The sequence below is a fragment of the Bos javanicus genome, chromosome 3 (genome assembly GCF_032452875.1).
Source record: "Bos javanicus breed banteng chromosome 3, ARS-OSU_banteng_1.0, whole genome shotgun sequence".
NCBI classification, from domain to species: domain Eukaryota; kingdom Metazoa; phylum Chordata; class Mammalia; order Artiodactyla; family Bovidae; genus Bos; species Bos javanicus.
The window spans coordinates 99,999,959-100,006,380 of record NC_083870.1 but is presented as its reverse complement, the minus strand read 5'-3'; positions in this window follow the sequence as shown (position 1 = coordinate 100,006,380).

Here is a 6,422-nt window from a genome sequence, read left to right as displayed (position 1 = left end):
GCTGGGAAGCTGCTTCTGCCTCAGGCTGTGATACTCTCTTGTGTGTTTCTTCCCTTGTTCACTCCTCTAGTAAGTATTCCTTGAGCTCCTGTATGACAGGTGGCCAGGGAACTGCTGGGGATGTATGCTTGGGACTGTGGGAGAAAATGAGGCCCCTTCATTCTTCAGAATGGCAGCTCTCTGAGCACCTAGGAATTGCCTAATGTCTTATTTTGTTATCTTCAGGTTTTTTTTGCTGTTGTTGTTCCTGGTCCACGACTGAGCTCTGGTGCTAGTTCTCTGGCTAACCCCAAATCCCTCAGAGCTATTCTCCCAGCATCACAGGCTCTCACCTCACACAGTGTGTGTTTGGAGCAATATTACATCATGTAATGCCTGACTGTTAGTTGTGTTGTTTTTGTAACTTTAGCAAAAGAAGGCAGTTCTTTAAAGGTAGGGATATTAAAAATTGCTTATGGTCACTTGCAGATACTACTTTTTTTATTAAATTTTTTTTCTGAAAAACTGATTCTTGCATGGAAGAGGATTCTTCCTACTTTCCTTAACCCTTCTCTTCCTCTTTCTGTCTCTCCTTTTGTTCTTTAAGCCTTTCCTGCTAATCCTTGTTTGGGTATTAGAGGTGTCAGCTGAGAAGGATTTTAGATGAGGTTAAGCCTTCTCCCTTCTTGGAATTTGCATCGTAGCTGAGGGCCCTGAAAGATCTTTCAGACTCAGAATCAAGTAAAGCTAGGAAGATGGAGCTCCAGGAAGTAGGACTCTAATTAGCTTCCATGTGTGCTGTTTGGTTCCTGCCTGCTGTTTACTCAACATTCAGTACTTGCTGAGGCTTGGAGGCCTTAGGTGCCTGGGTTTCTTCCCTTGGCCTCCTGGGTAGCCAGTCTGGTGCTAATTAAATGCTAAGCAGTGATAATTCAAGGGGATAGCATCTCCTGCACTTGGGGTCGAAGTCTATTTGGGGACAGAGAGACGCAGATAAGAAAAGCAGAGATCTGCTTTGGAAAATAGTTTATCTCCTATAATTGAACGTTTACCTACAACTCACTTATTCCAATATTAGGGATAAATCCAAGAGAAACTCTTACATGTACATCAGGAGATACATACAAGAATGTTTTCATAGCAGCCCTGGTCACAAAAGCAAACCCAAATACCATGAGCAAGAGAGTGGACAAATAAACTGGAATGTTCACACAGTGGAATATTATACTGTTTTCGAAACAAGTGAACTACAGTGACACATAACAATATGAATGATTCTTAGCAATAAAATATTAAATGTTTAGTCCCAAAGATTAAATGTAGCATGATACTTAAAAAAAAATTTTTTTTTTGTTATTATTTACACAGAGTATAATTTATCAGTACTAAATGTACCATTTAAATGTGTTTGATAATTCCTTATAATAGTATAACCATCATCACCATAAAAATATAGAAAATAATTCCATCTCCTAAAATGTTTTCTTGTGCTCCTTTGCACTTAATTCCTTTCCCTAATCCCTGGTTCCAGGTAATCACTGATCTGCTTTTTGTCACTGTAGTTTTGCCTATTTTAGAATTTCACATTATGGAAAAGAGTTGATTTACAGCTGGATTGGAAAAGCTCTGTCTATCTATCTGGATGTCTGGTTTTTCACTGTTGGCCCAGATAAAGGCATTGGTATTTCTGTTGTGCTATTTAAATCTGAACTTCCCCTGGTGACTCCTAGGGTTATTTTATTTACTGACTGTTTACAACTGGTATAACTGGTTATATACATGTGACTTGACTACATGACTGGAACTTGTTAAGAACTGCTAAGAACTGTTTTGAGCTCTCTCACAGCCGAGATTCTTCACATAGATCATGGTGATTCAATCCAAATACAGAGTACTTTGCTTCACAGCCTTGCTAATACTTGGTATTTTAAGTTTTAAATGTCACATACTATCCCAATGCAATATGACTTTGCCATTTCCTTCCCTAAGAGACAGTCTGTTTCCTCACCCCTTTAATCTGGGCTAACTGTATGATTTGCTTGGACCAGTTAAGCTTGGTGGAATGAATGCTGTGTAAGTTCTAAGTTTAGGCCTCAAGAGACCTTGCAGCTTTCACTGTTACCTTGGCTCTTTTTTACTGCTATGTGAAGAAGCCCAGGCCAGCGGCAGGTGACACGTGATGGACACTAAGCTAAGACCTTCTAACCTCAGCTAAGTGGTTAAATAACCCAAACCGCATGAGTGAACCCAGTCAAGACCAATATAACTTGCTGATGCTTAGAATCATTAGCAAACAAAATGGTTGTTTGTAAACCACTGAGTTTGGGGATGATTTGTTACACAGCAGCAAAGATTGACACGTGGAAAACCCAGATCTGTCGTTTACTTACCTGCTTCTAATTCTTTGTTCTTTCTGCATTGCCTGCAGGGGCAAGTTCAAACTCTGCCCTGGCCCCTGGTTGTTGATGGTGTTTCATCTCCCTATCCCCCAATGCACCCTTCTCTCACTAGTCATTTGTGTATCCCAAGTGTAACCTATCCCCTATGACCTCTGTGTCATGATACATTGTCTTTTCTGTCTAAATGCCCTTTTCTCTGTTCTTGCTAGCCCAGATTTCCATCTCCTCCAGGAGGCCTTCTCTGATTCCTTTAAAGAAGACTAAGTTGTTCTTTTTCTGTGCTTCCCCTGCCCTTTGTATATGTTATGAATATAACGCTTCCCTTGTGTGGTTTCTCTCCTCACCACAACCCTGAACTGAGAGTTATTCAGGGCAGGAAGCGTGTATTCATTTTTGTATCTCTAATCGCCCAACACCAATATGTTTGGTACATATAAGGTATAAGTACAGACTATCATGTGGTAGACCTAATCCTAGATACTAGAGAGAGGGGTGAACAGAACAGACAAGTCGTTTTTCTCAAGGGATGTACAACCTAGTGGGCAAGATGGAAAAGAAATTGCAAGTGAATTACAAGTAAATTACAAGGGAGCAAAGTATTGAGAGAAGTATAGAGTGCTTATTACCTGGGAGACCTAATGTAGTGTGGTGGAGTGCGTGCGTGCTCAGTCGTATCCAACTCTGTGACCTCATGGATTGTAGCCCACCAGGCTTCTCTGTCCATAGAATTTTCCAGGCAAGAATACTGGAGCGGGTTGCCATTTGCTACTCCAGGGGATCTTCCCGACCCAGGGATCAAACGCACGTCTCCTGTGTCTCCCTCACAGGAGGGAGGGTGGCAGATGGATTCTTTTACCACTGAGCCACCTGGGTGGCCGGGAGGAAGATGTGTTCAGACAGACCTGGGGGTGAGGAGGAGAGGGATGTGTGTATATGAGAGGTACCTTCCAGCAGAGATAAGGGGCCATGTGACTGAAGCTTCTGAAACAGGAGACTACATTCTGGAACCTGAAAGGTCTAGTGTGTTGCAACATGGAGAGAAGGGGATGCTTGTGAAATATGAGGTTAGAGAACAGGCAGAAGCCAGTGGGCTCTGAAGCAGTGAATACTTGGAGTAATTGAAAGCCATTGTAGGAGTTTTAAGCTGGGAAGTGACCTGATCAGATTTCCAAGGGCCTCCCACTGGGAATATAATTATCAATAGTAGTTGCTGAATGAGGAAGTTAAATAATGACATAACAGAAAATGTTTCTGAAGGTCAGTCCAGTACTTAAGCTTCCTTAGCCCTCCCCTCTGTGAGTAAACAGAGCTGTGGAACTCCCTGCTGCTCGTACTGAAGTTTGAGGTGCCACACCAGGAGGCACGCTGGCAAAGTCAGATGTACCCAGAAGGGTGACCAGGACGGAGAGGCAACTGAAGGTGTCATCCTGGAAAGAACAACTGGAGCATTAAGCCAGGAGATGGCTGTTCTCTTGCTCTTTGTACCTCCCCTGCTTGACCCGTACCTGCTTCACCTGCACCCTACTCACCTGACCTTCCTACATACTTGCCCCAGGCCATATTCCAACTTTAGACCCTGTGACAGCTTATCAAAGGGGTGCTGAGGAGCCTGCCCTTCTGCTAGTTTCCCTGTAATCAGTGAGCCAGACTCACTTCAATTCTCCTTGAAATGGCAACCCACTCTAGTATTCTTGCCTGGAAAATCCCATGGACAGAGGAGCCTGGCTCCATGCGGTCGCAAAGAGTGAGACATGACTGAGCGGCTGAGCACACACCCCTGGCAGCAAAGACTGCAGTCAAGTCCTGGACGACCGTGGTGGAGTATTGCTCCAGGATCTTGCTTGAGGCGTGTAAACTCCCTCTATCCGTTGAGTCAAGGATGTCTCTGCCACTGGGGGGAAGAAAGTGAAAGTTAAGTAAAATTGCTCAGTCCTTCCCGACTCTGTGACCCCATGGGGTGTAGCCCCCCCCCCCCACCCCGGCTCCTCTGTCCATGGAATTTTTCAGGCAAGAATACTGGAGTGGGTTGCCATTTCCTTCTCCAGGGGATCTTCCCGACCCAGGGATTGAACCTGGGTCTCCTGCATTGCAAGCAGATGCTTTACCAGCTGAGCCACCAGTCTCCCTTTAAGCTAGTGCTTTCTGAACTGTGGTTCACAACCATGATTTATTTGTGGTCTTGGAGTTAATTTTGTGGGTATGGGAGGCACGAGGACTTTTCATAAATAGTTACTCCTCTTCCTGAAGGAAAGGTTACTCCTCTTCCTCAGAAGGGTTGCCTCTCCTCTACCTCTGTGGTTAGCTATGTGACTTGGTTTATGAAATATTAGTGGAAGCATTGTCTTCTATATTTCTGGATGGAAGCGTTGGGAGTGAACCTTGGGTTTGCCTTGTCATTCCCACCACAGTGATCATGGAAACATATGTTACGATGGAACCTACATCAACTTGAGTACTTAAGTGACTGTTGAGCAGAACCCCCTGTGGACCTGCATTAGACATGTAGTGAGAGTGAGAAATGCTGTGTTCAGCCTCTGAGAGTTTGTGTGGTTACTGAAGTATAACTTGGTCTCCTTTTTTCTTCTTCTGGCTGTGTAGCTTGCAAGATCTTAGTTCCCTGACTTAGGATTGAACCTGGGCCTTTAACAGTGAAAGCATGGAGTCCTAACCACTGGACCACCAGGGAAGCCCCTAACGTGGTCTTTTTTCACTGATAGAGCAGGCATGGACCAGCTCCTTATTTTCTCACTGATATTTTAAAAATCGAAGTATAGTTGATTTACGATATCATGTTAGATTCAGGTGTGCAGCAAAAAATGATTCAGAAACATATATACACATATATATGATACTTGAAAAAATTATTTTCCATTATAGGTTATTACAAGATACTGAAATATTGAATATAGTTTCCTATAGTATACAGTAAATCTTTGTTACTTATCTATTTTATGTATATTTTTAACAAAAGAATAGAAAATATCAGACACAAGCCAATCTATAGTGACAACAGACAGTGGTTGCCTGGAGAAAGCTAGATTACACAGGATCATGAGGAAACTTGGGGGTGATGGCTATCTTTATAGTGTAAAGATATCAGTTATGGCTCAGAATTTTATTTGGTAAATGATAGTACACCTCCAAGGCATGAATGCTGGCTAACTCTGAAGGAGTGGCCAGTAGTAATGTATACAAGTCTATACATATGTAAAAAAGTCATAAAACTGTATACTTTAAATATGTGCAGTTTATTGTACACCAATTATATCTCAATAAAGCTATTAAATATATGCACCCAAAACAAAATTTTAAAATATCATATACAATCAAAAAATAGGCATTAAATTATAAGAGTTGCTTTATGGGTGGAGGGAAGATAAGATTGGGGAACAAAAAGAGTAAATAGATAAGATATAAGAGGGACTTGGATGCATCAATGATGATATTGTCCTGTGAACAGAAATGAACTCAGCCCTCTGCACCTGATGAGATGAATGGATGAATGAACTATTAGGAAAGTGACTGGTTGTATGCCTTTCTTCCTGAGTTGTGTCATTCTTACCTCCCAGGAGGCTTTTTCCCTGACCCAGAGGGCTGACTGATCAGGAGAGGGAATGTGACCAAGAAGTGGGCAGGTTGACTGAGACTCCTACAAAATCACTGTCCCTTTCCCTTTTTCCCCTGCTTTGTCTGTTCTAGGGGACAGAGTCACTTAGTTCCTCTTTGTTTTGTTCCTCACAAGCCCTGATGCCCTTAGTGGCTGCTCTTCTCAGACAGGGGCACTTTGTTTAGAGAGTATTTCTTCAGACTTGAACCTGGATTGTTTATTTATTGAAGGGGGCAGGGAACATCCCCAAAGTCACAGCAGTCCCAAACAGTACTCTGTATGTTCCAAGACTGTCCTGATGGTCCGTTCCTGCTTGGACCTTCCCCAGGTCTTTCTTGGGGGGATGACCCTGGCTCCCTCTGGTGTCTTAGACTGTTTCCTTTTCCTTCAGTTTGATATCACCCGCTTGCTTTCTATCTTTTAAAAATTTTACTTCT